Below are 11159 nucleotides of genomic sequence, written 5' to 3' on the forward strand. Positions count from 1 at the left end.
GGAGCGGGGAGGGAGGGGAAAAATGAGGACCTAATGTCGGGGGTTTAAGTGGAGAGAAAATGTTTTGAGAATGATGTACAAATGCGCTTTACAAATTGATGTGTGTATGGATTGGGATAACAGTTGTATAAGCCCCTAATAAAATGTTTTTTAAAAAAAGAAAAAACAACACCCACTGACATTGAGTCAATTCCAACTCAGAGTGGCCCTGTCAGGCAGAATGGGAGTGTCCCTGTGGGATTTCCAAGCTGGAAATCTTCAGGGGAGCAGAAAGCCTCATCTTTCTCCTGCGGAAAGGGTAAGACAGGGTAGCACTGCTCTTAGGAGTTTCCAAGACTGGAACTCTTCAAGAAAGCCCCGTCTTTCTCCTGCAGAGCAGCTGATGGTTTCGAACCACTGGCCTTGCAGTTAGCAGCCCAGTGAATAACCCCTATGCCACCAGGACAACGTACTCGAAAGTCTCTCACCGGTCAGACCCCTGTCCCAAGCCCACAACCAACACTGCTCGTTTATCATAGTGTCCTTCCTACACGACCCGATCGCTTGAGACAGTGTAATGGGTACATAGGCAACAGTAGTTTCAGTCCCTGCCCTGGACCGAGGAGTCGGTTCTGATCTACAACCAGCCACAGCCAGCCACAGACCTGGGGCCTCCAAATCCCCTCTTCCAGGAGGTGCCTCGCTTATGCCTGCACCCTCTTGACTGGTCCTGGGCTCCAGATGGGAGGTAGCCTGGCCCAGTTCCCAGGCCTCCTCTGGAAACCCCCCCCCACCACCACCCCAGTTCAGATAGAAATCTGGGCGAGCTCTGTAGACAGCTGCTCCCTTTTCCTCTGTACTGAGAGCTGCCCAGCTCCCGTGGGGCCCCGGTGCCCAGTGGCGCCCAAGTCATGAATGTGGATGAGCCTTCTCCACCTTCTGCTCTCACGCCTAGCAGCCGCTGCACTCTACAGCGGCCGGGTGACATTTGCATGAGCTTTTTGCCTGTGGCTGCAGCTTTATTTTTGGAAGGGGGAAGGGCAGGTTGGGATTGGTGGGCATCCTGTTCCTAGGGAGAAATGTCAGTCAGCACTGCCAAGGCTCAATCTGCCCACCAGGACGGAGGAAGGCGCGCCCTGCAGCTGAGCGCTGACGACCTGTGCACAAAAGGCTGCCCGGCAGAATGGCTTTTGATTCCTAGCAAGCGGTGGGAAGCGCAATTGCTTCCGATTGTTAGCGCCGGCGGAATGACTCAGCCTGCCTGCGATTTCCCTTCCACCTTCTGCCTTGCACCGTGTCCAAGTGCACTTAATTGAGAGCTGCGTGGGTCCCCGCTCCCGACCCCCCAGCACCCTCCTCCTCTCCTCACACTACCCACGCTTCCCCCGCCCTCTTCCTCCTCCGTCCTCGCCTCTGTTTCATTCATCCACTCGCTCTGAAAATAGGAATTGAGCTGTGCACAGAGGAGCCCTACAGCAAATCTTGCTCCGCGCCGGAAGATCTGAAGCCTGAGCTGAGCTGATTAACTAGCTCAGAGGTTCCGTTCTGCCCGGCCCCTGCCCTGCCCCAACCAGGACCATGGCCTAGAACAGCAAGCCTGGACAAGGAATACAAACAGTGGAAGGCAGTGCAGATCAGGGAAGAGGAATCAGCCTTAAGCTGTGCTGGAGAAGGGGACAGGGCCTGGGTCATGGGGAGAATCATCTTTCAAAGAGACTCAATTAACTCTGGGCACGTGCCGCCATGGAAGCCCAAAGAGACCTCTGCTGGGGAGCTGGCTGGGAGCCCACCCACCAGTCTGCTCTAGCCAGCGCCCCGCAGTCCCAGCTGGCAGGCGCCTTAGGTCGATTCTTACATCCCTGCAATGCCCAGCTGCCTTCCTGGAGACCGGAGGCAGGTCTGCGGCCGCAAGTTGCCCAGGAGCCATGGGAAGAAAAATCTCGGGAGCCTTCGCTGCCATGGGATGTTACTCATTGCTCTGACCTTCCCCCAGAGGCTTGCTCTTCTAACTTCAACCTGTGACCCTTTCACCCTTTGTTCAGGGCTCACTGTGATACCACAGGGAACACACTTTCCCTAGGGCTTCGAGAATGGCATGTGAGCGAGAATGGTATGTGAGATTCCGTCCTGCGGACCCAGAACTGTGTGGGCACAGGCCCTACCTTCTGGGGCACAGAGTCTTACAGCTGGGGTCCCATCTTGTCAGGGCCAGCACTTTAGGCAGAGCCCGAAGTGTGCACTGGCTTGCGGAGTGTTGCAGAGAGGGACGCGGCAGAGCCAGCATCAAAGCCCAGGCTCCCTGGCCTCCTGCCTAGTGTCTTTTCATCACGTGCTTCCCACACTTAGCACGGAATCTGCACACTGTCAGGTGAGCTTCACACACGAGGGCAGAGAAGTGAGCGGGAAGAATATAAAAGCCAGAAAGGGTGACCTGATAGCCCCAGACAGCATCTCTGCCAGGGTGCCGGAGAGGTGCCAAGGAAAGGCCAAGGAGGACGTGAGAACCTCTACCCTCTACCAACACATGCACATTCTGGGACTGCAGTAAGTTGGTTCTCATTAAAAACACAAAACAAACAAACCTGCTGACAGCTTTGCGTCTTCAGTTATATATTTGTGTTGCTTAAAATATTTTTTATTGGTGTGTACCGGCCTTAGCTCCCAATCAGATCTTTGAAAACAGGGACTCTGTCTTACACTTAGAGGCTCCTTGATGGCGTAGTGGTTACGAGTTGGGGTACTAACTGCAAGGTCAGCAGTTTGAAACAATCAAGTGCTCCTCAGAAGGAACATGGGGCTTTCTGCTCCGCTGAAGAGTTGATGTCTCAGAAAACCACAGGAGCAGTTCTACCCTGTCCTATAGGGTCCCTGTGAGTCAGCATACCCTGTCCTATAGGGTGAGTCAGTCGACTCAATGGCAGTGAGTTTGGTTTGTTTTACTTTACATACGTTGATACTGGCCAAATGCTATAAACATGCATGGGAAGGGAAAGAGAGAGTAAACTTCTCTCGAAGTAAAGGAGCCCTGGTGGTATTGTGGGCTAAGTCTTGGGTTGCTAACCACAAGGTCAGCGGTTCAAATCCATCTCTACTCTGTAGGAGAAAGATGAGGCTGTCTGTTCCTGTAATGATGTATGGTCTGGGAAACCCTGTATAGGATCGGTGTGAGTCGAAATCAACTTTATGGCAGTAGGAACCTCTAGTTTTTTGTGTGTGAATGTGATCCATTGACAAAGTCAAGAGACGACAGTTTGGGTTGAGGCGAGATTTGATGCTAGTTTTGTAGGCTTGGCTTCAGGAACTGCGTGATGTGAGATGGTGGAGGGTGGGGGGTGGGGTCACCTGTCCTCCGTTGGCCTCACCTGTCCCTTCTGCAAACTACATCAGCCATCCCTGTGCCTTTCTGTGAGCTGATTGTATCAAAAGTCATAACTGATCACCTATTGTGTTAGACCCATCCCTGCCTTCAAGAGCTTCAGAGATGCCTAAGGAGATAAAGCCTACATCCCTGAGAAGTTAGACAATTCAAGAGCCGTCTCTCAGCTGTGCAGGCCTAATGCCAAGTGAGCTGGGCAAGCCAGGGACTGTGGCCAGAGGAAGGCCTTCCTAGAGCAAGGAGACATGAGGCAGGCCTGGAAGGGGGCTTTGTTTTGCCTTCGGAAAGGAACCTGCGTTTCCACTGCTAGATCCGAGGTCTTCAGGAGAGGTCCTGCCCCTCTTCTTCATGGTCTTCCCTCAGGGTCAGTGCGTGCATTGTGAGTGTGCGGTTCCCGAGGGCCACCAGTGGACACTCGCATGGGAATGGAAAGGCGTGATCCACTGCTAAGAGTAGACGTCATCCTGGAGTGCTCATGCCCACAGGATTCTGGTCCCTGCCCAGAAACCACTGTTTCTGGAGCAGGTCAGTTTTCCCCCATGAGCTCGGCAGCGTCCTCTGCCTTCTCCAGTGCTTGAACGCCCACCACAGCCACTTTGAGTGGAGCAGTGCCAAGAGTCCACAGAGGACTCAATGGAATTCCAGATGTGTCTGTCACTCACTCATTCTCTCTCTCTGTTTCTCTTCTCTCTCTCTTACACACACACACACACACACACATTCCTCCCTTTGTGCCCCCTTCGTACCTGTGAGACACCATCCTCCCCCTCACCTGGGAAATGGAATCCTGTTGAAACTTTACTGGTAAAATGCAAAGAATAATTAGTTTCGAGTTCAACATTTGTGACTGTGGCCCGAGCAAGCCTTCGCGGGGCCCCAGTGGAGCTATCTGTCCAATTTAATCAGCAAAGAAGCTTGGATCAAGTCTCTCCAAGGCTCCTGCCAAGCTGTGAGGTCTGGAATACCTTACAGGGGTTCTTCACCTTCCTAATGCTGCGGCCCTTTCACACAGTTCCTCATGTTGTGGTGATCCCCCAACCATAAAATTATTTTCGTTGCTACTCATAACTGTAATTTTGCTGCTGTTATGAATCAGGCGACCCCTGTGAAAGGGCAGACAACCCCCAAAGGGGTCATGACCCACAGGTTGAGAACTGCTTTGTAGCTGGGAGTTCCTCCCATTGGTGGCAGAAGGATCTCCCTCTGGTTTCACAAAGCTCCACCCCAGTCTGGCTTCCTTCTCCTCCCTCCTGCCTTAGCCCTGCTTAGGGCCCCCTGTTAATACCAGCCGTAACCCACCCCTCCTGACCCCAGACTCCTCTGGTGAAGTGTGTCTGGGGCCTGGTGCTCCATCGTGTTGCCTCCTTCTGAGAGGTAGGCTAATCCACATCTCCAAAGCCAACGCTCTGGACTGAAGGATTCCATTTAAGGAAAGGGAGTTTGGGCAAAAAAACCTAGACTTCTTTCAAGTCTCAGAGCTGGTAATGTGACCATTCCTATACATGCGGGGAAAGAATCACATGCAAGAAGGTAGTAGTAACAAAGTGGCAACACCTGGTTAGCAGGCATCTGCTTGGGCACCTGAAGTTGGTGGACGCCACTACCCAGCAGGTGAAAGGAAGGAACTAGCTCTGCATGCACTGCTGTGAATCCAGCCCACGTGTAACACCTTGAGTGAGCAATGGACGTTGCAGAAGGATACATGGTCCATACCATTTATGTAAAGTAAAAATCCCAAAGCGGGGATATACAGTGTTTACATACATGTTAAAGATAAATGCTTAATGATCCAAAAATGTACCCATCAGTGCCCTGGTATTAGTTCTTCCCGCGGTGGGAGATAAGCAAGGGGCATGGGGGTGGGGGACGAGTTTGTGCTCCCCCCAAAACAAACAAACCCAAACTCAGAGCCGTCGAGTCCAACCCATAACGACCCTGTAGGGGAGAACCGAAGTGCCCCTGTGGGTTTCCAAAGCTGTAGCCCTTATCCAGAGCAGAGAGCCTTGCCTGGAGAGGCTGGTGGTTTGGAACTGCTGACCATGTGGTTCCCAGCCCATTGAGTCACCATGACCAGGCTCCTCGTGCTCCCCTACTAATGAAAGCGTTGATGGAAGAACAACTGGCCAGGCAGTCGTTCATAAAGATTACAGCGAAGAAAACCATGTGGGGCAACCTCATTCTGTGACGTGTGGGATCTCGGGGAGTTGGAGTTGACTTGATGTCACCGGGCTTGGGTTTTTGTTAACTGAGGGTAGGTTGGTGACACCTGGCCTGCCTGGAGTATGGCCCGTCGCCCCTGGATTGCCTGGGTCCCTCCTTTCACCTTATGGCCCCCTTTGAAGTGGGTCTAAAGTTTACCTAGGCCTGGGGAAAGGGGACTGAGCTGGCCCCTGGAGTCTGCGTGTGGGAGGGACGGGGCTTGGCTGAGGAGATGCTTCATCTTTTATTTGGTTTCACTTCCTCCTCCTGTCCTGCCTTCCCAGCCACTGAAGGGATGCTGGGAGTCATTAACATTGAGTCAATAATCTGAGACCATATTAGGTGTCCTTCCCCCCGAGCACCCAAGGTCACGTTGGATCAGAACAGGATCTGTTCCTGTTTGAAACTAGGTCAGTAGATAGGCAGTAGGAGTCAGGACACCTGTGATAAGAAGTCATGGTCCAAAGGATGGCGGGGTGCATTTTTAAGATGAAGGGATTGAGAGCCGTCGTTAAAGTCTCAAGAGGGCTCAAGGAAAAACTAGAAGGAATCTAGCTTCTCCTGCTGTGGTTGGACAGGGTGCTGACCCATGAGGAGAGGTAGCATCTTGGACGGCCCCGGGCAGAGGGACCCTGGGGCCACCAATGGTCAGGCTCTGCTCGGAGACGGCACCTTCTCAACCAGAATTGAACATCTGGGAGAACTGTCCCGGAAAACAGTGAGAAATGACACTGACGATAGCCAGCGCTGGCAGTTTTACCAAACATCTTCAAATCTCATGTTCTGTCTCCGGAGAAAGGCGTTAACAGTCTCAGAATCCCACAGGGGCAGTTCTGCCCTGTCCTATAGGGTTGCCATGAGCCCACAGTGTCGGTGAGGTGGGGTTTTGGGGTTTGTTTGTTTTTCCCATGTCCTTTCATCTTCATGATGTAGTCACGTAGAGGAGGGCAGGCACAATGATCTTCCTATGGCAAGTGTGGAAACTGAGGCACAGGGAAGTTCAGTCACTTGTTCCAAGGCCCACAGCCAAGTTCTTAGCAGAACTGAGGTTATAAACTCATACTTTCTGTCAGGTCCAAGAAAACCAAGCTTTGCAACCTCAGCACTTTCGTGACTCTGAGTCCAATCATTGTGTGTGTGTGTGTTGTGGGATGTTTTGCCAGCGGCCTGAATCCCTCCGGATGCTGCTAGTTGACTAGTGATTTACAACATTTAAAAAAAATGTGTCCACCTTTTCCCAAACGTCTCTTAAGGATGACAGGTGCCCCTGCTTGAGAACCACTGCTCTAAAACACCGAGCTCATTCCTACCTTGGCGCTTGCTGTGCCTTCTGCTGGACTGTGCACCCCAAAACGCCGTCAGGTGGCCTTTTCACAAAGAAGCCTTCTTCCCTGACCACCCAGTCTCAAGCAGTCCAAGATGAAAGGGGGAACAAGTGGGGAGGGTGTTAGCAAGGTCCCTTACTGTTCAATTAGCAGCGGCTCTGGTGGAGTGACAGTTACAAGTTGGGCCGCTACCTTCTAACTTCGCCTAGCAGGTTGAAACCCCTAACCCGTCCTTGGGGGAAAGATGAGGCTTTCTACTCCCATAAAGAGTTAGAGGCTCAGAAACCCACAGGACAGCTCTACCCTGTCTTATAGGGTCGCTGTGAGCTGGCATGAACTCAATGGCTGTGAGTTTTGTTGTTTTGTTTGGAGTGTACATTTACTATTCTCCACCCCCATTTACTCGACCTCCTGCACCCCCCACTCTCCTCTCTGCTTGGCATGGTGCTTGGCTCGTGCTGTAGGCTACATAAATACATTTGCTGCATACCACCAGCGCTGGCGCAGGCTATTTTGCATGGCAGTAGCAAAAGGACAACCTGGGTGGCTGTGTAAGTTGGGGAGTGGGTCTTGCAGTCAACCCGGCTCCTGGAGGAGGGTGCCTGTGAGGGAGTGGGCAGACACCTGCCCCCGCAGGGACTTTGATTGTCAGCCTTGCAAACTGCAGCTTCCTGAGCCCACCCTGGGTGGCAATGCAGCGGCCAAGATGGCAGAGGCAGTGCCAGGTGGAACCTGTGGAGACAGATGGCTGGGGTTCATAGCCTGTGAGTGCCACAGGCTCACACCCAGGTGGGCCATCTCTTTCACCTGGGCAGCTTCTGGGCACTAAGGGGAAGGGGCAGGAGGTGTGGTGGGGATGACATTAGGCAAGGAAATAACCTACTGAGGAGGAGTGTTGGGAGAAAGGGAGGAGGGCCGGAGCTTAGATTGACCATCTTGACCCAGTGGGGTGACCCCTTCCCCACTGATTACAGACTGTGTTGGGGGAGGGAGGAGATGAAGCCCCTAAGTCCCCTTCTCAGGCCACAGTCAGGATTTGGTATGTACAGTGATTCCTCCGAGCCTCCCGGGTAAGCTGGGTTCTCTCGCACCTCCTCGAGCCCAGAGGACGTCTCCCGTGCTGGGCACGGTTGCAATATGCTGGAAAGGCAAGGCCAGAAGACGCTTGTCCCTTGGGCTCTCTACCTCAGGGTTGGTTTCTTTGGGAAAGAAAGAGTACCAAATAGAATATGCATGGTGAGAAGCTGAGGCGTTTGCACGCACCTTCCCACTTACAGGGAGGAGAAGCCAACCAGAAATGACAGCTTCCCATGAGCTCACATGTACATAGACACAGGGCCAGAGTTGGATGGGGGGTGGGGAGGAGGTTGGGAGTTGAGGAGAGGCAGGGGGCACAGTAAGGGGCAGGTTGAAGGTGAAGGGTATTAGGGTTGGACTGGTTCTAAGAGAAAGGCTTTTGACTTCCATGGGGTTGGTTCTGACAAGCAGCTGGAGTAGGTGCCCACTCACCAGTGTAGACCTATGTGCTCCATAAAGGGTTCACTGGCTTATATTCATAAGTAGATCACTGGGCCTTTCTTCCAGGGTACCTCTAAAACGACTTGAGTTGTCAGGCAGCCAAGGCATGGTTACTGTTGGCACCGCCCAGAGGCCCAGGGATTTGTGGGGTTGGTGGTCATGTGACTCAGAGTGACCTCATAGGACAGTAGAACTGGCCCGGATGGTTTCCTTGGCGTCGTCCTCCTGGGAGCACATCACGGTCTTCCTCCTCCTAGACGCGCTGGTGGGTTCAGACAGACAACCATTCAGTCAGAGCTGAGCCCCCGTGACTCCTTCCACCATCTACACGTGACCCTTCTGTCCTTGGCGTTTTCCTCTTCTGTTTGCTTCTGCAGGAAGACGGGGTCCACGTAGTTTCCTTGTCTGTAGATCAGTAAAAGTTCATGCACAAGGAAGCTAGGTGAGCTTCGGCTCTGAGGACATATGCTTTATCTTTTTTCTCATCCCTCTTCCTTTCTTCTTCCGGGGCCTCCCACGATCTATGCGATTTCTTAGTTCCTCCCACACGCCCACCTGGACCATGGAAATGTGTTTTGGGGGCAGGAAGATGTGCTTCCTACTGAGCACAAAGAAGGCAAGTCTGATGGGGGTGGGGTGAGAAATAGGCTGAAGGACAACCAATGTTTCTGTGATGATCGCCCCTAGGTGGAAATGCTGGCTGCTCCTCAGGGTGCGTGGGGTGAGAGTGGGGAATAGGTTCCAAAAGCAACCCCCCTGCCATTAAGCCGATTGTAACTCATAGTGACCGTCTAGGGCAGAGTACACCTGCCTTCTGTGGTTTTCTGAGACAGCAAATCCTTTTGAGACCAGAAGCTTCATCTGTCTCCCCTGGAGAAGCTGATGGGTTCCAACTGCTGGCCTTGTGGTCAGCAGTCCAATTTGTAACTCCACTACACCAACAGAAGCCCTTAGGGAGGAGATTAGAGGGTCCTTTTTCACTCGCTCCTTTTGGCTCTTAGCATTTTCCTCTCTCTAGATACTTGAGCTGCTGAAAGTTTGGTTCCAAGTGGATTCCTAGGGTAACATCATGCTTCAGATGTCCCCTGTCTGAGACTGAGGTGACCATTCTTTAACCCCCTCTCCTCTTGGCTCCGGCCTCATTTGTCTTCGCTCTCTCTCAAGCTTCCGGGGCTTAGCTCAGTGCCAGAACACGCCAAATCCTCCAGGCTCAGCTCAGGTTAATGAAAGAGCATGCATCTACCTAAATCCGTGTTGTCATCTTTCCCAAAGGGAACTAAAGCCATGATAGAGGCTGGGGCCTTCATTTCTTCTCTAGTTTTGCTCCCCAACCCTACAAACTCACTTGACTACCCAGGACAGGAACCCTGCACCTCAAGGATGCAAAGATGATGATTTCCCCAAGCATGGAGATCACAGAACTTGGGCTTGAGTTGAGATCCCACTTTGGTCAGTAAATGATGAGGGGACCATTCTGGTGAAGCAGGTGTGGGCACAAGGATAGCAAAGGGACGCTGCCAACTGGAGAGGACAGGAATCATCATGTTTCCCATTTGTTGCGTGCCTGCTTTTCACCAGCACTGCCCTCGTACGGTGGCATCTCCAGTACTTCGCAAAGGACCCGCGAGGGAGACTTCACAGCATTTCCTTGACTCTGTGAAGCCATTGATTTAATAAAAGCTTTTCACATAAAAACACATAATAAAGGTACATAATGATGCTTGTTTTACTGTACTCTTACCAGTGACCTACAGAACTTATTCATTTATAATATCTCCACTTTATCCTTAACATTAGCAACACAAGTGTGAATCCTAGCCTACATAGTCAGAATCTGAAGAGTGGCTAGCTCCCCTTAGGCTGTGCACACGTGGCTCTCCATCATCCACCTGGGATTAGTTTGGCCCCTTAAGGATTGAGAGTATGATTTACAGCAGGGGAAAGAATGCAAGGCTCTGCCTGTGTTTCTTATTTTATTTCACTTGTAGTTTCTCCTCCCATAATTCACAAGGCATGACGACCCCACAGCCCACAGCCTTGCCTTGCTCTGAAGATTGTGTGAGTGATGCTCACATCTACAAAGGCAATGACATCCTCCTTTTTTCTTTGTCTGATTACTGGCAAGGTTGGTGCTTGTAAGCGATGATTGTTTTGAGCATTATTTTGAGCATGGATTATCCGGTACCGTCCTATAGAAAACACGGTGTGTGTCACATGAGCCATAGCATTAGTTTGCAAAACCGACGATCGCTTGGTTCCATAATTTGCCTCCGATGACACAGCTGGTAGGTGATGGAGCTAGGGGAGGTATTTCATCAGTTATTTCATCTCCTTTATTCTCTCCCTCCCCCAAACCCACAGAGCTATCCAATGACCAATTCCCAGTCGTCATCTTAGCAGCACTGGACACCATCCTTACTTGGCTCCCGTAGAGCTCCTTCATCCGTCACTCTAAGTTTCCTGGGTTCCTTTGCTCATGGCTCCACAGATCCGGACCTGATGTTGGTGTGCCCCAAGAACAAGCCCTCCGATGTCATCACTTGTCTTGAGCGATGGCATCTAGTCTCAGGGCTGGTTTCTATACACCAAGAGCTCTTCGTATAAATGTACAACCCTCTCCCCACGCTTCCTCCTGTGTATCTAATAGGCTTTGCAAACTTGATACGATTTAAACCAAACTTCTATTTTCCACCTCACCCCACCTCAAATTCGTTCCTCTTATGTTTTTCTTTTTTTTTTAGTTGTTTGGCCCCAACTGTTGG

At 51.7% G+C, this 11159-nt stretch overlaps 1 protein-coding gene across 2 annotated transcripts in view; it reads left to right on the plus strand.

The window, feature by feature from the left end:
- The window catches only part of LZTS1 (leucine zipper tumor suppressor 1), a 56373-nt gene that overhangs the window by 36217 nt on the left and 8997 nt on the right, over positions 1-11159 (plus strand). The window lies entirely within an intron of this gene.

This window comes from Echinops telfairi, unplaced genomic scaffold (genome assembly GCF_000313985.2).
Source record: "Echinops telfairi isolate 266 unplaced genomic scaffold, ASM31398v2 ScPeMD7_9;HRSCAF=40, whole genome shotgun sequence".
NCBI classification, from domain to species: Eukaryota; Metazoa; Chordata; class Mammalia; order Afrosoricida; family Tenrecidae; genus Echinops; species Echinops telfairi.